We start from the raw sequence: 23,417 nt of genomic DNA, 5'->3' as shown, positions 1-23,417 counted from the left end.
CAGGTTCATATGAGGGAACACAACTAAGCAGATAGCTTAGACAAGGGTTTTATAGGTGATAACTAGCACTTTGAATTGTGCCTGGAAACAAACTGATATCCAGTCGAGCTGTTCTAGCATGGGAATTGTATGTTCTCCATAGGATAGAATAGGATGTAATGATAGAATGGAGTTTTTTAAGGGAGCTATCCAAACCCAAGTTTGTTGGGCTGAGCAGAGTTTGTAGTAGTCAGATCTCAGGTTGAGCCTGGCCTTAGCCAGAACTATGCTGGGTGAAGTCTCTCATTCCAGCTCAGCTCAAGGGTGTAGTTACAATTTTGTTGGGGGGGGGCAGGACTTTGGGGGGGGCAGAACCAACCTGATTGGTCAGTTAGTTAAGTATTTCTATTGTTTTACTTGATCGGGCGAGCAGCTGCCCCCCCGCCCCCCCTTGACTATGCCCATGGCTCAGCTGGAGATATGCTGGCTGAAATTCTCCAATCCCAGCGCAGCCATGGTTCAACCACGGCCAGGTTAAGTCCCCCAAAGTGGCGTTCCATTGGAGGGGCATGATGGGGCAGCGGAAGACATACCCTATTCCAAACTCTGTTGAGCTGAGTGATGTGGCCTAGCAACCTAGCAAAAGCTAACCCTGCAAGAAGGGTGGTGTAAGTCAAACTCAATTCTAAAGGCTCATTTCTCCCCTGGCAGAGTTTGGAACAGGGCTAAATTATACCAGCATCTATTATGCAGGTTGAGTGCTCACTGGAAGGACAGATCCTGAAGCTGAGGCTCCAATACTTTGGCCACCTCATGAGAAGAGAAGACTCCCTGGAAAAGACTCTGATGTTGGGAAAGATGGAGGGCAGAAGGAGAAGGGGACGACAGAGGACAAGATGGTTGGACGGTGTTCTCGAAGCTACCAGCATGAGTTTGACCAAACTGCAGGAGGCAGTGGAAGACAGGAGTGCCTGGCGTGCTCTGGTCCATGGGGTCATGAAGAGTTGGACACGACTAAATGACTAAATAACAACATTACGCAGGCTTCCTTTAGTTTGGATTCCTCTGCCTGACTTTGTCCTGGAAGGAAATAGCTTTGAGAGAAACTTTTCAATTGTCAACGTTCCTTCTTTTCCTAGGCATCCCTCTTAGATTCAGGTACTGCCGACAAAACTAAAGATATTATATTGAGTGGCATGAAGTTGCATGCTCTCCTCCCTGAGACTTCCTTATGGAAAATTTAGAACGGCATCTGCCAGTCTAAACAGACAGCGGAAGAGGAAAGCACAGTAAGTTGTGTTTTTCTCTTGTTTCTGATGTAATATTGGGGTGGGGAAGAAACAACTTGTGTTTGAGGAATACACAAGCTGTCTCTGCATCTGGAGCCTTTACATCAGAAGAACTGCAGAGAAAGAAAGTACAACCTACCCTTCTGGTTCCTTGGAATGTTCAAAGCCATCTCAGTGGAGATGTTTTGCTCATGCAAAACGGCCTGCTTGTGCAGGTGACAGTCACGTTGGGTTTTAGTTTAATATTGCTTTGTCTCCTTTAGTCATGGGCAAATATATCCTTTTCGGTTTCTCTCCGTTACCCGTTTTCCCAGTGTTAAATGCAGTTCTCCACATTTCCACATCAGTTTGCAACTGGAAAAAAAAAGTTCCAATGAATATTCGGCAGCATCTTAGCGTGAATTTCTCCTAATATACACATTTTTGCAAAGCAATTTCCCCCAATGTAATGCATTTTGGCATGTTATTTTCACCAATGTATATGCATTTTATTGATTGATTGATTGATTGATTGATTGATTGCATATTACTCGGCTGGAGAAGTACACTGCAAAATTTAAAGAACTGTGAATTTCAAACGATGGCTGTGCTACTATTTACATACTGAAAGCACAAATTACTAGGTGTGAACTGATTCAGATTTCTGCCCCCACCCCCAGTCTCCCCTTTGTGTCACCAGAAGGAACTTTCTGAGGTCCACCTGCTCTTCCTGGACTTTAGCTCCTTTGCAATTCTAATTCTTAGCAGGGCCTTTTTTTCCAGCTGGAACTCACTAGAGCAGAGTTCTGGCACCTCTCAGGTGGGCACTATGCCATTATAAAAGAACAAGAGAGGCATCATGGTGAGTTTGGGAACCTCTTTTTCTGGAAACATAGTACTGGTTCTAAGACACAAAGAGGACCCCAGCCCATTTTCTAGTCTGAACTTGGCCCACTTAACATAAATCTAAACAATTGGCTAGAGCAGATATAGAATGACTTGTTCTTCCCTTAGCAATTAGCACCATCTCTTTAAAGCAAGTGTGTTATTTTTTTGAGGGGGGGGGGGTTTAATTCTGCACCTGCAGTGAGGGTGGGTGCAAGCTGTTCAGAAGCTTTGTGGATGCCAAGGAAACGCCCCAGAGGTGCTATTGCACCCAGAGACACCACAGCACCAAACCCCTAGGAGGTTCAGTTTTGAAAAGTTTTGACCCTCAGACTTTTCAACAGCTTTGATAGGAGCATAATCTTTCTTGGTCAGGGTTCCAGATATTGCTTACTGTGAAATAGGCATTCTAAATGTAGCATTATAAACCATCTCAAAAGAGCTAAGCAGAGATTTCTAACTGGCAAATATCTTGATCCCCATTGTAGCACACTAAAGGGCATTGTGTCGATGATAGGCCAAACTAGAGCGCACATTTTTTCCTCATGCAGCTCTGTAACAAGAAATCAATAATATCCTTTTTTATTTTTACTTTAACAGGGATTTTTTTTTTTGTTCTAAACCAAATTAAGATAAATAATTCAACGTTAAAACAGAGTCTGCCTTCAAATCCTTTGTATTAAATAGCATCTGTGTTTGCATTCCACTTTAATACAAAATGCTTTGGACTACAGCTGATACCAAGAGATATGAAACTAGTTAGTCCCCACATGTTGCACATAAAAAGAATTCATAATGAGCATCTATGGGATGTAGAATGGATCCCATGCGTTAGCTGAAGACCTCATAACGTAAGAGCTGAGAAGCCTAAGTGAATTATGACTGTCTCTTTCCTCACAAGTAGGATTAATTTTCTATCCCACTTATATTCATTATCTATCCTGTTTATACCATAGGGACACCAATTGTTTCAGTGTTAAATATAAAGTCTTCGCAGAAAAATATGGGATAGCTAGCTAATCGTCCTCATCCGCCTGCCCCCGTTCACTAACCAAAATGCTACTCAAATTCCATGTCTGATGAACAATATCAGATAGAGACATTCACAAGTAGTTTAAACTGGTTTATTTTCTCTCTAATTGACATCCTTTGTAGGTTTCCTAACGATATCAATAGGAATTCTGCATGCAGATCAAGAAGTGTATATGGCCTTTAGAAAGCAGGTCAATAAATGGCTGGAGGAATGATTAAAGACTTCTTAAGAGCACCCTTCCTTTTCCTTAGCAAGCTGTACAAGAATGGCATGAATATAGGGTTGAATAAAAAGAATAATGCTAGAAGGAATTATAGATATATGTGTGTGTGTGTGTATCCTGCCTTTCCGACAACTTCCAAGGTGTATCACAGGATAAAACCCAGTCAAAACCTCAAAGACTGCCTCTTCCCGTATGAACCAATCTGGATCCTGAGATCATCATATGAGGCCCTTCGTAATGTGTGTTTCCAGGCACTGAGGTTGTCTGCAAGGGATTCCCACACTGCAGGTTTGAGGTTGCCAGCCTTCATGTCATGTTTGCAGACATCTTTATTATGTAGAGCTGGTTTGCCAACAGGCCTGGTGCTTGAAGCCAGCCGCCTGTAAATCACATCCCAGGGGATCCTGCCATGTTCCATTCTGAGTAGATGACCAAATCAGCATAGACGTTGCTGAGACAGAAGTTTGAACATTCTGGGAATGTGGGCTTGGAATAGCACATCATTGCTTGAGATTCTGTCCTCCCGTGTGATGCTCCAAATCTTCCTGACACAACACCTATGGAAGACATTGAGCCACTGCTCCTGGTTGGTGCAAGTTGCTCACTGCTCACTTCCATAAAGCAGGGTTAGCATCACATTCTCCCATACCCTTTTGGAAAGGTGAGCCATTGACATTGCTGCCTTACCAATACGCTTGTCCAGCTTAGCATCAGTGAAAAGGTTGCTGGCTATGGTGGAGCCCAGGTAGTCAAAACATCCGGTCCCCAAAGCTGATGCATGAAGTGCAGGTGATGTCCTGACCCAATATGTTGGTCTTTGTCAGGCTGATGGTGAGGCTGAATGCCTTGCAGGCTTGGGCAAAACAGTTGATGGGTCTCTGTAGAACTTCTTTGGAGTGTGTTGTCAAGGCTGCATCATCTGCAAACAACATCTTGCAGATAAAAACCTGCCACATTTTTGTCTTGGCATGGCAAGATAGATATCCTGTATCTAACAGCTCAGGTTGAATGCCTACATCCATTTATTGACTTTTCATTTACTTGTGATGCTCTGTAGCTCAGCTGAACAAGATTGCCATGGAAATCTAATTAATTAATAATAGAAATAAAAAATTAAAAAATAGAAGTTTAATAAATGCATAAATATTATTAGGGTGGCATCTTACAGAAGCTAATGGGAATTTGCTCTTGACCGAAACATACAAAATCTATGGGGTTCATAATTCATTGATTGCCTTCAATTATTGAAATACAAAATGTGGACTAGAAAAAAAGAGGTGTGTGCGTGTGGATCTGATAATCTATGGCAGTAGGAAGGGAAATGAAATTAATACTGTATGGAAGCTACATGTATCTTAGACTGGAACAGTAAGATCATCAGCATTCCCCAACCTCATACCCTACAGATGTTGTTGGACTCCCATCAGCACCAACCAACCTGGTCAGTGATGATAGAAGCTCTAGTCAAAAACACCCTTAGGAAGCCTGGTTGGGGAAGGGTAACCTAAGTCCTCTTCACTTGTTATTTATAGCAGTTTCTGGAAAACACAAGTGAGGAGAGTGCTATTGTGCTCATTCCCTGCTTGTGGCCTTCTCATGGGCCAGTGTGGGAATAAGAGGCTGAACTAGATGAGACTTTGGCTCAATATAGCAGAGCTGTCCTTAGGAAAATGTACTTTTCTGCATTTTTCTGTGCCAGTCTCTGACTGAAAATGGCTATCTCTATTTCCCCTACACACATGACACCTTGATTACAACCTCAGCTACGAGCGAAGAAGGGGAGGTGGTGAAGTCAGAGAAAGGCCTGTCCATTGGCCAAAATGAAAATAAACATGCTTGGCAACAATCTGGCTTGTTGAACTTTAAGAAACATTTGCAGCCATCCTGGCCTCATTAACTCTCTGCTGCTCAGTCTTACAGCAAATATTGATAGCCTGCTTTTCTATATAAAATGCCCAAGGCAGCTAGCAAAATCATTTCCCAGAGGCAGCCTGTTGAAGCAAAAACAAAGTCGTGTGGTATCTTATAGATCAACACATGTAACATTGCATACGTGCCCACGGACTTTATCAGTCTTTTATTACATTTATTTAAAACTTGCTTTTTCCCCAGACCGGGACTCAAAGTGGCTTATAAATAAAATGGAAATAGAAAAAGCTAAAAACACAGAAAAAATAATCATCAAAAAAGTAATCAAACACTAATAGAATTAAAACTCGCTTGGTGTGTTTCGGTGTCTATGTAAAAAGAGCTATCAAAAATAGAAATAATAACAATAAAAACCTCACAGCAGCAGCTCTTTCCTTAAAAACAGTTGGTTCCTAATAGCCTGTTGGAATAAGGTCTTCACCTGCCAGTGGAAGGACAACAAGGAGTAAGCCAGTTGTTTCAACAAAATCATTGTGCATGTTTGAATATTCTCCCATACAGAAAAAAATAAAATGAAATGCCTGTAGCATACAAAATTAGCATACAGGGGAAATGTTCAGCCTAGCATTCTTCCCGACACGCTAGGAAGGAATATGATAGAAACACTAACATCTCAATCCAGCGATTTTCTGTGTACATGGAGGCACATGGAGTTTTCTCACTTACAACCGTGTTTCTGTTCATTGAAACAGAAAGGACAACTTCACACTCACCCATCCCTGTTCTTCAATAGAGCTGTCCCTCTATAGAAATGGTGGCTTCAAGACTGAATTACCATAGTGCACTCTATGCGGGCTTTCCTCATGCTTGACCCAGAAACTGCAGTTAACGCAGAAGGCTGTGCCACAATTGCTCAGAGATCTGCACCAATTGCCCATTTATTAGCAGACCATGTTCAAGGTCTTACTGTTAGTAAATAAAGTCCTTAACAGCTTGGGTCTAGTTTACTTGCAAGATCAATTTACTGCCTATATACCCACTGACCACTTCAATCTGGCACTGTTACAGACGCCATATAATTCTATGCACATGTAAGAAATCAATATTTTAGTGTCGCCATACCTACATTTTGGAACTCCCTGCCTATTGACATCAGGCAGCTGCCATCTCGGTATTCTTTTTGGCACCGGCGCAAAACATTTCTGTCTAGGCAAGCCTATTTGGACATGTAGATGCTAGATGTACTTTAATTCCTTTTAGCTGCAGTTGATCAGTTGATTTTAACCATCTTTTGAATATGTTAATTTCCTGTTTTTAACTTTTGCTTATCAATGATTTAATATATCTTTTCATAGGGTTGACTGACCGAACCCAAAGAGTACAGTGGTTACGAACTTAATCCGTTCTGGAGGTCCATTCGTAACCGGAAACCACTCGTAGCATGAGGCACACTTTCGCTAATGGCGCCTTCCGCTGCTGCCACGCCACCGGAGAGCGACTTCCTCTCGCATCCTGGGACAAAGTTTGCAACAAGGGGCATCTATTTTCGGGTTAGCGGAGTGCATAACCAGAAGCATTCATAAGGGGGATGGTATGTAACATAAGGTACCACTGTACAGTGTGGTACCTCGGGTTACAGACGCTTCAGTACGCTTCGGGTTACAGTCAATAGGGACAAATGTAAAGTTCTGCACTTAGGCAAGAAGAACCAGATGCACAGATATCGGATGGGGGATACATGCTTAGTAGGAGTACATGTGAAAAGGATCTAGGGGTCTTAGTCGACCTCAAGCTTAACATGAGTCAGCAGTGTGATGCAGCAGTAAAAAAAGCTAATGCTATCCTAGGCTGCATCAACAGAAGTTTAGTGTCTAGAACAAGGGAAATAATAGTACCACTCTATTCTGCCTTGGTCAGAACACATCTGGGATACTGTGTCCAATTCTGGGTACCACAGTTTAAGAAGAATGTTGACAAGCTGGAACATGTGCAGAGGAGGGCAACTGAGATGATCAAGGGCCTGGAAACAGCCTATGAGGAGTGCTTGAAGGAGCTGGGTATGTTTAGCCTGGAAAAGAGGAGACTGGGAGGAGATATAAAAACCAACTCCAAATATATTGAGGGCTGTCACATAGAGGAGGGAGCATGCTTGTTTTCTCCTGTTCTTGAGGGTAGGATTCAAACCAATGGCTTCCGTTGTAAGAAAGGAGATTCTGCCTAAACATTTGAAAAAACTTTCTGACAGTAAGAGCTGTTCAGCAGTGGAACAGACTCCCATGAGAGGTGGTGGACTCTCCTTTCTTAGATGTCTTTAAACAGAGGTTGGATGGCCATGTGTCATGGATGCTTTAGCTGAGATTCCTGCATTGCAGGGGGTTGGACTAGATGACCCTTGCGGTCCCTTCCAACTCTAAGATTCTATGATTCTATAATATTTTTGTAAACCACTTAGAGGTTCTCTTACAATCAAGCAGTATAGTAATTTTGTTAAATAAATGAAGCAGTGTTCATCTCCTTTCTGGGCATACATTGAGGAGTTCCATGTATGTGTTGGAACACACACGGGCATGAGGATCAGAATGCAAATGTTAGATTCCACCTTTCAGATTTTTATTTTTTTTACACAGTTGTTATAGTATTACAAGATGTTCTGCAAATTGTTTCATCTGAGCTCAAAGCATTTCTAATAATGTAATGTATTTTCTTACAATGCACCATTTTGCATCCAAAGTCTTATGGGGAAAAACTCAGTGATGCTAAAAAAAATTTTTTTTAACACATACACCCACACCCACAGGTTGTGTAATATAATAACACTTAATATTTATACATTATATTATCACAATTATATGTGGTATCTTTATATTAACTGCCAGCGAACTCCTATTCCTTTCTCTCACAAGTGAAAGAAAATCTCTTCTCTAGAAATTCATTTCCATTTACTTAAAGTTAAATGGTTTGACTTTGAATTTTCATTATCTGCTGTTGGAAGGAGCCTGTGACAGATACTAGAGAGAATGCCTCAAACCTTCATTGTATCATCTAATTTTTGCTTCACTTTAGTCAGATATCATTTAGGTGGGAAGTGAAACAGTATTCATAGAGCAGGATGAGATAGAACAAAATAGAACAGAAATAAATACAAGGCTGTGATCCCATATACGCTTACCTTTGAGCAGGGGTCGCCAATGTGGTGCCCTGCAGATGCTGTTGGAATACGATTCCCATCATTCCTAGCAAGCATGGCCAAATATCAGGGATGATGGGAATTGTAGTCCAGCAGTACTCATGAGGGCATGCTGGGTATGCCAATGTTAGAATAAGTCAACACAAAGCAGTACTTCTGAGTAGACATGTATGGAATTTCACCGTGTAGACAGGATATATAAAATCCTTTTTCGCCATAACATTTGGATTTTTTTAAATGATTATTTTTTATTATATTTTTTGCCACTAAGATAATTGGCCTAATTTCATATACGTGGAGAATAATTTAAAGGATTGTGGTGTTTATAGATTGTGGTGGGCCTCCTCCACGAGAGGTCCAGAGGGTGGCAACACGAGAATGGGCCTTTTTGCAGTGGCTCCCCAATTGTGGAAAGCTCTCCCCAAAGAGGCTCACCTGTGCCTTCATTAGATATCTTTAGACACCAAGCAAAAACATTTCTCTTCAATTAGTTCTTAGGCTGATTCACATTCTATGGCCTTCTAAATGTGTTTTGGGGAGCAGGGTAATTGGTTTGATGTTATTTTTCTTTTATTATATATTTTGTGTTATCATTTTGTATTTTTAGGTTGTGAACCACACTGTGATCTTTGGATAAATTTAATTAAACAACAACAACAACAATACAGTTTGTATTGTGTGTTATTACTGGATGTGGATTACTAAATATCTGATGAGTCTTGTTGCTCCCCTATTCTGCAGTGACTTTATGCAAATCCAGATGTGGCACTACAGATCCTCCCTGGGGGCTCGTGATGACACTCTTAAATTTCGATTACATAGAGCAGGGGTCGGCTATTTAAGGTCTGTGGGCCGGATCAGGCCCAATTGCCTTCAGGATCCGGCCCACAGACTGTCTATGGATCGGCATGGGGATTCTGTTTGTTTGGACTGCGCCATTTCCCCCCCTGCACCATTCCATCTCCTCCTCACACACCCCGTGGTGGCACCTCCTCCCTCCCTCCTCCTGGCTTCTCCCCGCCCTGCCTAGAGGAGCTGGCTGAGCGCCATTTTAAGCAGCCCCTCTCTAGAGCCAGCCCTTTCACACTGCTCATCTTCCCTCCACTGCCGCTGCCCTGGTGCTCCTGTGGGCCAGAAAGTAGAGCAGATGAGCTCGCTCTGCCTACCCACAAGAAGCAGCAGCAGCAGTGGTGGTGGTGGTGGTGGCAGCGGTGGCAGCCCCTAGGAAGGTAAGCGCAGCGGCTGGGGCTGGGGGGTGGGGAGGAGGACTACTTGCCCCCCTCGCCTCTTCATCCAGCTCCCTCCCTCCCCCCCCCCCCGGTGTCCCCTCTCCAGCCTGCCACAAGGTCTGAGGAACAGTGGACCGGCCCACGGCTAAAGAAAATGGCCAACCACTGACATAAAGAGCTATACACTACCCTGGTTGCCTACAGATGAGGAGAATTCAACAGTGTAAATTATAAAGGAAGGAAGGAAGGAAGGAAGCTTGTAAAATAGATGACAAAATGCAGCTAATGATGAGGTTGCAAAATTATCATTCTGTTATTGTTTAAGATTTAAATAGTGCCAACAACACAGTAGACAGCGGCATGAATTAGAACATACATAGTTAGAAATTGAATGAATTTCTCTTTCGTGTTGAATCAGAAAAGACCTATACCTCACCATCTATTTTTATTATATGTATTGCATTATTCATATTAACAATTGATTCCCGTTCATGAGTAAAAGCAGCATCTTGGGTAAGTTGGCATGCTGCTGCAAACTTTGGACAATGCTTCTTAAATCTTCAGCTCTGTGTATACTTTTGCGGAAGTCAATTCCATTAAATTGACAGTGTTTGCTGTGCTTTGGACTGCCATGTATAGCTACTGATGTATCAGGTGAGTCTCAAGGCATGGTAGAATTCCATTAGCAATTCTGGGAACCACTGAATTGAGGGCTGAGGCATTTTTATTTTTTTTAATGATATCTCAACACACTCGCATTAGTGCCAGGAACTAAAATGACTTTGCTTAAGTACAATTAATTGGAAGTAAATTCCATTTAAATTATAATAGAACTTGCTTCCAAATATTTAGAAAATGGTTGTAATGGAAATGCCCTTCAAGGACAAATTATATGATTATTTTTTAAAAACTATTTAATTCACATTATACTAGTATTATAATTTGCTTGGGTAGACTATTACCATTAACTGTGTAGCTTTGTTCTGCAAAAGACTTGGACTTGGGGATAAAATGAGCTTAAAGAGTACACTTTAAATATTCCGAAACTGTCCCACTGACTTCAGTGCCACACTGTTTTCAATAAGATTGCTGATTGTGTTGACCAACTTACTTAGTCCTCCCTTGAGTTAATAGAAATGGCCTACAAAAAGGATAGTTCATACGATATGACTTTCATGAGGGTTATCAAGGAAACAATGTGCCTCGGTGTGCCTAATAGTAGGGCTGGCCCTGTGCTTTGGGAGCGGGGGAGGAAATCTGTGCAAACACAAAGCCATACTTTCAAATCTCTTGTGCAATTCTGGACTCTTTGCAGACCGTGTTCCCCATCTGTTCCCCGTCTGCACCATTTTAGAAAACTACTTTATTGTGTGATGTCAGCCAATAAAGGACTATCAATAAACACAAGGCTGTAGGCAGTTCACTTGTGTTAAGCGGTAGCATCTCTGAGGTCAGACTAAACTCTCCAATAAGTGTGTGGAGGGAAGGAAGGACCATACACTGAATTCCCACGATACACTGTGTGACTGCACTGCTTTGGCTGTTTCCTCACCCACAAAGACTTACGCTGTGATCTGGCTCGATCTGGTTATGCGAGATTAATTAGGGCAGAATATAGATGAGGATGCACATTCAGATGTGCATACCAAAAGTAATGCAGGCCAGATGGATGACAGCCACATGTGGATACACATCTGGATCTGGATTTGCATCTTAATATTGTCCATCTGTACTGGATTACCTGCAAAGGAATGTGCATGCAGATGCTCTTCAAAATGGATGTCCACATTCACATCCTGGCCAAAGAAGTCAGCTGTCTGCAACTGGACTGAGGCGAGAAAGCATCATCCTGGTTCCCCCAGCATCTGCCTCACTGAAAAAAGTTTAGCACAGTTTCACGAAGGGTTATGAAAAAACGCTCATAAGAGGCTTCCGTTGTGCCCACTCTTTCAGCTCACCTTATCTGGATTGTATAGTTTGTGAATCTTAGTTTATAATCATCAGAATATTAATCCATAATAAATAACATTATATATAACACCCCCATTTTATTGTTTTATACTTTGATTTTTATTCTATATAGTGATTGCTTACAGCTTTAAGCAACAAATTCAAGTTGATTGACAATCAGTTATTACAAAACCATTTACAGTAAAAACCCAATAGAACAAATAGCTAAAGTAATCCATTACCTTCATCAATTCATATGAAATATTCTTAATTTTAATTCTTCTAGCATAGCATTTCCAGTCAATAAATTTTAGATGAGCCTTAAGGAGAAAAGTATATTTATTTGAAATTAAAACTGAGATTTTCAGTAAGTAAAGAGGTAAAACCTAAGGGTCTACTGCCACAAGTTGGCAGGGTTGAATGAAAATGAATGGGGGTAGTTTTCATGAACATTATAATTCCTTGTAAAAAGTGCTTGCTCTTTCACTGATGGAGAGGGTTGTAAATTGTTTTAATTGATTTTAATATTGTATTTTTTTATATTGTTGCAAACTGCCCTAGTACCTTATGGCAAATGACAAGTAAAAAATCCAATATAATGTTGTTGTCGTTGCTGCTGTTGTTATTAAACAGGGGCAAAAGTGTTTCAGCACTGTTCCTTCCCTGGCATGCAAGTGAGAGCGGTGCTTTCTGGCTTTCAATTAATTAGCTGTGTGATGTCAGCCACATAGCCAAAAATCATGTTTGCAATGTGATCCCTGAATGGTTGGGATTATATTATCAGGTTGTTGAACTCGCCCCCCCCCCCCCCAAGGCAGTAGTGAGCAGATCAGCAAAACGAAACTGTGACGTTAACATATATGAGAGAGTGCTGGAGGGGAAATAGTTAAATAGGTTGCACAGACAGGACCCAGGGGGGTGGAGTCAGTGGGTCTATAAGACTAGTTCTGGGAGGAGTTCGTTGGGAGTTGTGGGTGGGTAGTTGGTTGGATTTCATGGTTTGGCTGGTTGGGAAAGGCAGTTGGTAATAGAGAGACAGGTAGGGCAGTTGGTCCTTGAGTGTGGGGGAGGTAGCAGAGATAGAGAGAGGAACATAAGATTAAGAAAGTAAAGAGGAACACCGTTTGGTATGCTGTAAAAGTTTTGTTTTATGTCTGAAATAAAATACACTCTTCTTTATTAATTGAAAAGCTGACTGAGACTGAAGTGATTTTACCAGGGAGGACCTGGTTGGTGGCAGCGGATTAGTGGTGTACGGGTCAACAGTCCGTGAGACGACCGGGGGCTCCGTACGAACACCACAGAAACAAACAGCAGCAACTTGGTGTTGAACAAGTGGCAAATAAGGGGATCTAAGGAATTGGCCTGTGAAGTTTTCCATGCCTCACGGAAGACCTCCCTTTACAATAAAATGTTTGCTTGGGAACATTCAGCACAACCATATTATTAGCTTCCGTGTAAGGTAGAGAAAGATAATGTTTGCTAAGATTTCACTCACCCCTGTACTCTTTGAAAAGTGCCTCTAGTATAACTTCTGCCGAGATAGCCATCAAATACTGGCTGAATGGATCTCTGTTTAATGTCCTTTCCAAAGTATAGCACTTGTGAAAACATATTTACCCCTAGGCTGAAGTATAAAGACAGTGGAAATCAGCTAAGCTCAGGTAAGGGGATAGAATCCACAGTCTTTTAGCCTGTAGGCTAGACTGTCTTCACATTACTTAATCAGACAATACATTTTTGAGCTCTCTGTATTAACTCATGGTGAAAATGATTCACTGCCCCCGTCAGAGAACAACAACCCTTAACACTTCTTTCCACTGTTAAAGGAACTCAGATTTATTCAGCTAATAGCGTAAGGAGATACACTGAGAGGGAAAGGGTACCATTAAGAGGCACAATTTTTCTCACGTTCCTGACTTCATGAAATCATTCCTCAGGACCATCTCTATCTATTTCATTGCAGGAGCCAAACCAATGGATTCAAGTTCCAAGAAAGGAGATTCTGACTAAACATTAGGAAGAGCTTTCTGATGGTAAGAGCTGTCTGACAGTGGAATGGTCTTCCTTGGAAGGTGGTGGACTTTCCTTCCTTGGAGGTTTTTTAAGCAGAGGTTGGATGGTCATCTGTCATGGATGTTTTAGTTGAGATTCCTGCATTGCAAATAGTTGGACTAGATTGTCAGCATTTTCTTTCTCCCGTTGCTGTATATGTGATTGTTACATCTCATGTCTGTGTTTACTTTCCAGGCTTGGAAAGTGTGAGAATGGAAGTCAGTCTTATCTCTTCCGCTGTATTGTACTTTTGTACTTTTTACTTTCTCTCTCTCTCTTGGAGAAAATGTGAGAAGACGCCATGAATGCTTTGTCCTGTATATATTGCTTAATAAATTACTTAGAATGCCACACCTAAGCGCCACATCGTTTCTGCTATACTCGGCTGATTGAGTGTGCACATATCTCCGGATATGTGTCACTGGTGCACACCGCAACTGAAGATTTATGTATGGCAGCCTATGGCAGCAGTGTTATTTTTGCCAAATTTCCTCAGAAATAGCTCAAAAATGTCCAATTTCTTTGCAATTTTGCGATTATGTCAACCCTAACCTAGCATTATTATTATTTTTGTTATATTTTAATCCGGTCTTTCCCTCTCATCGTATTCTCACATAAACTCTGAGAGTTACGTATTTTTCGCTCTATAAGACGCACCAGACCACAAGATGCACCTAGTTTTTGGAGGGGGAAAAAAAGTATTCTGAATCTCAGAAGCCAGAACAGCAAGAGGGATCACTGTGCAGTGAAAGCAGCAATCCCTCTTGCTGTTCTGGCTTCTGGGATAGCTGCGCAGCCTGCACTCACTCCATAAGATGCACACACATTTCCCCTTACTTTTTAGGAGGGAAAAAGTGAGTCTTATAGAGCAAAAAATACGGTAATAAGGCTAGGAGACATTGGACTGTATCCAGTGCTGTAGCTCCACTGATGCAATGAACTTCTGTGCATGCAATGGAGCTTCCACTTCCTCTCCTGCTCCCCCCACACCATCCCAGCATGCCCTCAAAGCCACCTCTGAAGAGTTGTGGCTTCCTCTAGAGGGGAGGGAAAGAAACAGAAGTCTGGTTGCATCAGCAGAACTGAGCACATGGAAGATTAGATAAAATCCCTTGTCTGGCTCAAGGTCATCCAGGGAGTTTTGTGAAGAGGGATTTGAACATGGGCTGCCTCCACCAGCCCTAGTTGAACACTCCAAATACAGGAGTATACTGTCTTATGACATGCACCCTCCTAGAACGCATTTGTTCTCTCATTATTTCTCCATGAGAGTAGAGGACACAAAGTGTTTGGTGCTGAATTGAAAAATGAACCGTGTGGCATGGGAGTATCATGTTTGGCAACACACTTTGTTTCCATGGACTTGGCAGCCCTACAGCAATTGCAATTAGGGGCTATGCTGATCTGTGTCTGGTTTCTGCTCCATCTTTCTTCTCTGGAGCAGTTGCAAAACTGATGCACATCCACTCCAGGGTTGCTCACGGGTATCCTGCCATATTCCATCCCTTAATCTCAGGAGGACGGTAACCTTCATCCACTTTCGTTTGCTCTCTATTTGTTTTACGAGGCAAGCAGCCAGAGTTGGCCATACATTGAGCTACATAAAATATGGCAAATGAGATAGTTCTGAACTTTACCTGATAACATCAGTTTCTATTCATGTAGCTATTCCAGGGTACTTATGACTCATTGCAATTCTACAGAAGCCACGGGAAAAGGACATAATATTCTAATTTTGAGCACAAAAAGCCTATCCATCACAGAGATATATGAAACCAGAATTTTTGGAGGTCTTGGAGAAACTGATTTACCAGAGTTTCATACTCTGGTAAATGACTTTCCTCCTCTTATTGTTTGGCAATTGTCCAGACCACAAGTGTTCTCCTGCTATAGTCACTAGGAGGCAGAATACTGTTTCTGTGTTGTGTGTGCCGAAAAAGGAGGCAAACTCTGCTGTCTGACTTGCTGCTCAGCCTTTGAGTATGAGTAACTTCAGTTCCAAAGAGCTACCACTGGTCCATTGCATTCTCTTTCCATGTGCCTAGGAGTCTCTGGACCCCAAGCTAAGAAGCATCAGGAAACTGATTTATTCTTTTCTTACTCTAGCTGTAGGGATTAGGGCTGATCTGAAACTATAACTTGGCAGTGTTGTTTGTTGGTTACAAATCTGCACACCTCTCCCCACTTTGGTTCAGCTGCTAATGGAGAGCAGAAATTCCCATGTTGTGCTGTCCAAAACCACAATTACCTTCGCTCAGTTTCTTCTGTGGCTTTTTATAGGCATAATGATCACAACTATTTCCCCTTTCCAGCACTATGCTGAGGAGCTGGAGTGTTGTGTTTAGACCCTCCAGATGTTGCTGCACTCAAATCCCATTATCTCCTAATCAATTACTATGCTGGCTGGGAATGATGGGAGCTGTGATCCAACAACATTGAAAGGGCACACATTTGTCCCTGTCCATACACTCCACCAAGCATGCGTGTAACCACAGAGGTGTGATATTCAAGATCTTTGGACCAGTGTCATGGTGCATCACACAAATGTGCATTATACTTGGAGGAATTAGGAGGAACCACTGAGTCCTAATCGGGGTTCAACAGAAAGTTGCCTGTTGCTACAAACACCAATATGGCATTAAATTATAAAATGGTTCCGTGCTGTGTCTCAACAAAATGCAATAAACTTGTTTTTATTGTTATAAACATCAAAATGGCATTAAAGAGTTTGAATCACCCGAACACAATGATTACAGAATAATAACATGGTTATTTCAAGTATGACATATGCAAGTTTCACAAGCCCATTTTGCCTGGACCAACAACTGACACTTGGCTTGTTTCCTTGACAAAGAGAGACAGGGGTGGGGAATCTTACTGTTGCCATATAAGAAATGGTGAATGGTGCTAGGGATATGGCTGGCTGCCAAGGAGGTGCAGGTGCACCAGGGAAAGCTTGACTGAAAATAGCATGGGTTTGGACCACAGAAGGGCAGAAAAGACAGCAAAGTTGAATAGGCAAATGAAGGAGATAGAGAGAAGTTGAAAGATCGAAAAGTGAACAGTTTCCTGTTCTGAGCAGTAAAGAATGAGTGTGTTTCCTGAATTTTGCAGTGACTCAGGAGTCTGAGGTCACGGCCATTTAGTGGAAACCTTGAAGAGATTAAGGACGAGTCTTTGGATGTAAACCACAACCTGCCTTTCAATATTTGCAGATGGTTCTCTATCCTAACATAAAACTAAAGAATTCCCAGGGGCAACCTGACTTCCTTTGAACCCTCCCAATATGCTTCTCCAATGTTTGTTTGTTTGTTTCATGTATATCCTGCACCTCTTTCCAGATTGCTTTGAAGGACAACATACGGCTTCATGTCCCTTTAAAGTTCCTGATAAATTCAAGGAAAAACAACAAACATGGCAACAAGACCAGGTATTCAAGTAGAGTAGGAAAGGATTGGCCCTTGAGGACAAAAGTTTAAAAACTTGTGTTCCTGAGTGGAGGAATTACCTGAGACAAAACGATGAACTAGGGTTGGTCAGGTGCTGAAGGAGGGAGGGGTTTGCCATATCCAAGTGGACATGCTAAATAGCCTGAGGTATGATGATACATGTGTTCTGCCACAGAGTAAAGAGGGCCATCTTAGGGAGAGCCAAGGTGAGGGTTGTGGGCCAATCAAGCAAAGCATCCCTGATCCAAGTTGTATTTGGCAAGATAGCTAGGTGCAAAACACTGGTGGAGGATTCTGCTCTTGAGGAATGCAGTTAGGTTACCAGTGGAGGCAGTGCTCATTGGAAAAGAGGGCTAAATAGAGTTGTGTGCTTGTGCTGGCAAATAACAAAAAGATTAGGCGCAGAGCCAGACATTATCATTTATCTGGAGTGTCTGGCCCCTGCCAGTCACTGAGGACAAGTTTGTTTCCTTATAATGAGGGTAACTGGTGTATGCCAAAGACTGCTTCCTCTCTACACTTGTCGAAGCCTCCTGAATTTTGCAGCCATCTATAGAACAAAACCAAGGATCCAAGGAGTTTGGGGATGAAACCAAGCTGGGCAACTGGGAACCAAATCCCCTTAGATGAGCTTTTTACGTAACACCTCTCAAGTTGCAAATGGTTGTTTGGAACCAGTTTCTCTCTCCACGACTAAAGTCCCCACCCACCCCCAAAATATCTAGAAATGTACAGCACTGTATAAATGATATGACTGATTTATAAGTTCCTCTTAATGGGTTCATAATTCTCGCATACTTCAATAAATACAAATGGCGATCTGATTGAAGCTAGACTTTGAAAAAAGAAAAAGAAAGAGAGGCTCAAACAGAATTGGGTTCTTGAAATTAATTACCTTCTCCTAAATATTGCAATTGGCTTCTCTTGGAGGAACACATTTTCGTCTTTGCAACAGAAGTGATAAATGAAGAACCTCATCAATCTACCTCTTTACCCTTGGAATGGAACTTCTCTCTATATGCATACAAATCTTTTTCTCTTCTTCATCTGCTTTTTGCTGCACAGAACAAAATATCATTATCAGGGGTGGGGGGAGGACAGATTTTGCATGGAGTGCAGTCAAAGATCCAGGTGTTGAATGATTTCGGTTAAGGCCTATATGGTAAAATGCTGTTCCATCAAGCCAGGGATGGGGAGCCTGCAGTCCTTCAGATATGTTTTTTTTAAAGAAAGCAGTAGTGACTGAAGAGGGTCTGGTGGGGGAAGGAGGATGTAAACTAATCGCTCTCCAGTCCTTAAATGTGGATACTATTGTTGTTTGAATTGCTGCTCTATAAAGTTTCTGCAGTGGCAAAATGCAAAGAGAAAGAGAGGTACTACGTCCTCACTGAGGGAGCGGGATAAACTGTGGCTCCTGAATTTTCCTTGAAGCAATAAGGAGAAGGCTTTGGCGGAATGTTAATATAAAATGTGCCGCTGCTGCTACTGTGCAGTTTATAATATAACAAATGGGTCCCTCCAACAAAATGTTGCAGTGCAGCCCTGGGATTTGTGTTATCTGAGCCTGTGTAAGGGGACTGAAAAACAAGCTAGTCTCAAAGATGGAAGTTCCTGCTCTGATGTGAATCTTAGTTCATGGTATTGTTAGTATTTTCATTGATCACATATAAAAGTGCAGCCAGTCTGCATGCAAGTCAATGGATCATGTGGCTTCTGCCTGCAGTTGATTGCTTGATCTGACTTGAGAGGAACTTAAGTACATTGACATTTGCTTCAGCTTGAGAGATATGGAGGACTTTTAACTGGGAATCCAAACTTGCCTCATCCTCACCTTTGACCTGCAATATTAGCAGTAAACAACATTGCCCGGCTCCTGTGTGCTGCTTTCTTACATCACCTCCAACCTGCAATTGTGGTATATCAGTGAAATACATTAAAGGGTTGTGGGGTGCTACTCTGTCAGTTGAATCAGCAAGCTGGGGATAAAAGTAACTGGGCTGTTGCACTCTCTCAACTCCAGACCAGCCCTTCATTAGCGTACAGCCTAATATCACTGGACGACACTGCAGGATTGTTAAAAGCAGCTCAAAGCCTGGCCAGCATTTTGCAATGTAAACCATGCTGCAATCTCTGAGTCACAGCCACTTCAAATATACAGTAAGGAGTAGGAACTGTGTTTGCTTTGTGCTGCCTGATCCCTTATATACCAGCTCAATCACTGATACCAGCTGTAGATACTTTGTTGGTTGTCCCCAGAGTTAGTGAGGCTCATTCAGCATCAACATGAAACTGAGCCTTCAGCCTGAAACTGAGATTCAGCAGGTACCTCCTGTATTGACTTTCAAGTGTTTGCTGAAGAATTTGCTTTGCCACCACTGGTTTGTACAGATTTTGTTTTTCAGCATGTCCCATAATAGTCAGCTGGTAATCTGTTTTATTTTTTTGTATTGTCCTTATTGTGTTTTAATTGGTGCAAACTGCTTTTATTTTTTTAAATGAAATTGCAATATACAGATATCTTGATAAATAAATAAATTCTAAATAATCAGGGTAGGGGTTAAAATGCTTTGAAATAAGAACCAAGTTATAAACAGCAGAATTCTTGGCTTTGCTGCTACCTTTTTGGGGTCTCTTTGGAGAAAGGTAGGAGGTGAGGCATCTCCCACTTCAATCCCTGGGAACATTTTAAAAGGGTTTCTTAATGGGAACCAGAAAGTAATCTTTTGAGGCAATGAGGTGATTCATTCAATATTCCCTTAAAAAACAAACAAACAAAACCCTTCTGTGTGTTCCTCCTCCTGCTGTGTTCTGATCCAATGCCATATCCCATGGAGAAGGAAGCAAGCCAGCCAGCAAGTTGCAGGACCACGGATAGCTCCGAGTGAGCAACTTGTTTCAATAAAAGTTGAGAGGTGAGGAAGCCTGAGAGCTCTTGCTCTCAGACAGCCTCTTCCAGTCTCCACCCCCTTGTGACTCGTTCTAGATGGCCAATCTTCTGGCCTGAAGATGGGCACTCCTCTTCCATTCCCTGCCTGTTGTGTGTGCCCTGTGTCACTGAACTGGTGCTGTCTTGGGGGAGGCATTTGATTCCTCAGGTGAAAATGCCCATGGGGTTCCAGGGTCTGGCCCTACAGATACAGGAGGGGTTTTTGTAGGTGGCTGATGTCCCTCAGCCTCAGTTGTCTCTTGATCTCCAGCCACAGGCTCAGAGCACTGCACCTGGGCTGGCTACCTAGCTGGAAAGTTGGCAGCCTCTGATTACCTTTTCATTCCTGCTGGACTCTGGGATCATGACACCCTCTTTCTGCCCTTTCCAGACACTGAATTCCCCCCCTCCCACCCAGCTCTCAGTCTCCCCCACCCTGGAACATGGAACATTCCAGGCCATTAAGTTCTTATGGGGCTGTTTTCAGACACCCCCCCCCCACCAAGTATGTTTGTTTCATACTTGTGTATATCTTGGGTTCCCGTGAGTCTGCAGATACCGTCCTCTTACGTGTAGATGTCGTGGATAATGATGGGCACTTTTTCCTGAACTTCAGAAATAGAATATAAGATTATATATTATTATTTCTACTTTATCTTAAACAACGGCCACTTCAGTTAAGGAGCTCTACAATATCATCAGTATTTAATTATGGGCTTTTAAAGTGACAGGACTGAACCTTTTCATTCTCTTTGTGGGTTTAAATTAGGCGTAAGCAGAGTTTAGATAAATAATTCACATTGTTTGTCTGCAGAGGTGTAGAGTTCACCCCTTGGGAAAAGGCAATATGTAGGAATTACATTAGCCATATGTCCTGCTGTACTGCAGACTGGTTATGCATGACAATCCCAGTAGTCCAATCACCTACTGAGAAATTTACTGTCATCCTATAACCATTTAATATGCTAATTAGTTATTTGCTTGTCTATGGCCTTCTCTAGCCAGCAAAGTGGTGGTGAGATGGGCTTTCTAAGCACCGCAAGAGTGGAAGTGGTCAAAGCAGCAATACTGCACTGACAACAGCCCCATGTCATCCAATGTTCCAGACATGGTACATAGCATTGAATGGTGAGGATGCATCTCATGTATGCAACATTCTACAGGCATATCAGCCATCATTGGACATTGGTCTATATTTATGTACCTGATTTGTGAAATCTAGAGAATGGGCTGTAGGATATGGATCCATCTCTGAAGTTGTTTTGGGCCCTGCTAATACTCTAAAGAACATTTTTCATATGTGAAGTTTACATTGCTTTTGAGCCCAGTAATTATGTAAGCATTTTATAATTAATGCTGCTGAGAATACACAAAAGACACATTTCTAATGTCAAAGTGTGCTCAGATTAATGTAGGTTTCACATTCACATAAGTCGATTTGAACTCAGTGGGGCTTAATTCTGAATAGACTATCTGATCTACTAGGCAGTTTACTTGAATTTAAGCTGATTTTATCTCCATTGACTTGAACGTGATTTCTGCCCAATCATAATCCCTTTTAATAGCAAGGCGCGGAAAGGATTGCAGCCCAAAGGACCATTGAGAAGGGTGAAGTGTCAATGTGCTCGAGAAAACTTGAGAGTTACAGAAGTAAACTACAACAACAACAAAAACAAGCCTAGGAGGTCGAAAAGAGGAAAGAGCAGGCTCAGTAGCTCCAGAATTTATTGGGACAGTTGGGCAGAGGGATGGAACAAGGGGTGGGAAAGAGGGACAGAGGCATTGCTAGGTTCATGGGGCACTGGCTCAAGACAAAAAATTGCATAAAATATGCATACTAACTTTTATGTATAGATGCCTCTGGGGAATGAAGATGGTTGTGTGGTTTGGATCTTGCCAGTGCTGCAATTTGAAGGTCACCCAGTAGAAAAGAAGTGTGTGTGGGGGGAATAAAGAAGGAAAGGACAGGAGATCTGGGCCCAACCACAAAAGATCTGGAGGGATGTGCGGAATGCCCTGCCTGTAGGGAATGACGGCCTGAAACCTTAGCTGGAGATACGGTTTGTTGGAACTGTTTGCACTTGTATCTCACTAGACTCTTTCTCAAATACCATCAATTAATTACTAAAGAGAAATTTGTTATAAACATTTTATTCCCATAGCAAATTGCATCCCTAATAAGTGCCTTAACAATTGTTGATTCTGAATTAACATTCTGTATATTCTCTTTCCTACAGGCCATTGATTAAAGTGTCAAATAAAACCAAATGTTTCACCAAGTCCTGGGGTAATTTGCTATAGACTTCCCAAATCCCTATAGACTTCTCCAATGCAGTATATGTTACAAGCACCTAGAGTTTACAAATATATATCAGATCCCATTGCAATATTCATAGCCAAGGCAAAGAGTGTGATTATTTACAGCTGAATACGTTACTAAATTTTAACACCTAATCCTATGGATTGGTTTAAATTGCAGAATCTTAATTATGGGAGAGAAATCAGCTCCAAATAGCCTAGACAATATGGGGGATTTGTCCATCCAATGCAAAATTCTCCTGGGTTGTGGCTGGCATATTTCATATAAGACTTCTTTGGGTCTAAAAGCTTATTTGGGGCTAGAAAGGCCCTCTCAAAGCTCAGGGTCGAGGGTAGCATTAGCATTAAAGATAGCTGTCCTTCCACTGGCAGACTCAAATTCTTGCACCAAATATGAATAAACTTTTGCAGTGGCATTTGGATTTTTAAGCCGGATCCTCCAAGCTACTGCCTCAGCACAGTAGCCATTAATACCAGCCCATGAATATAATTCACAGTGCAACCTTCTAGGAATTCCTAGAAACAGCGTAGGATTGTGATCTTAGTTTCCTTTCTTTGTCTGAAATGCTGACCATTTAGGTATACAGATAGCTAACTTTACAAAGCAATTAGTACCACTGCAAAAAAATAAAAATAAACGATCTGTTTGTTTTTAGTAATTTATCATGGTTCAACACACAATCTTGCAAGCTATTACAAAAAAATTAAAATTACAACTGTGTTACTGTGAAATGAGGAAGTCAACTTGTTTAAATAAACCATGCAAACCCTTTTGCTGTTTGCTTGTTCATTTATTGAGACACATGCATGCACACAGAGTTACCTTTCTGTGCGCATACTTTCCTCCACTCTCCTCCCTGCACTGTTTCCTCCCTGAAACAACTCTTTGCCCTCAACTATTCCCATGGGCAGTATATGGCGCTTTTAGAGACAGATACCAGCTTGAGGGGGTTTTCAGCAGGAAATGGCACCAGGAGGAGGGTCAATGCTTCTCCCCACAAATTTGACAGTTTTCTCCCCACATCCTCTAACAGTCAGTCAGCAT

General features: G+C 41.9%; 1 long non-coding RNA gene across 1 annotated transcript in view; it reads left to right on the top strand.

Annotated features, from left to right (window-relative positions):
* The first annotated feature begins 13,587 nt into the window (after positions 1-13,587).
* Positions 13,588-23,417, top strand: part of LOC310683811 — a 56,427-nt gene continuing 46,597 nt past the window's right edge. The window contains exon 1 of the long non-coding RNA XR_014514543.1: positions 13,588-13,659. This is a non-coding gene — a long non-coding RNA (uncharacterized lncRNA). The remainder of the gene's footprint in view (positions 13,660-23,417) is intronic.

This window comes from Podarcis tiliguerta (genome assembly GCF_965153285.1).
Source record: "Podarcis tiliguerta genome assembly, chromosome: 1".
In the NCBI taxonomy this organism is placed as follows: domain Eukaryota; kingdom Metazoa; phylum Chordata; class Lepidosauria; order Squamata; family Lacertidae; genus Podarcis; species Podarcis tiliguerta.
Note: the sequence above shows the minus strand (reverse complement) of the source record. Positions and strands in the feature narration are given on the sequence as shown.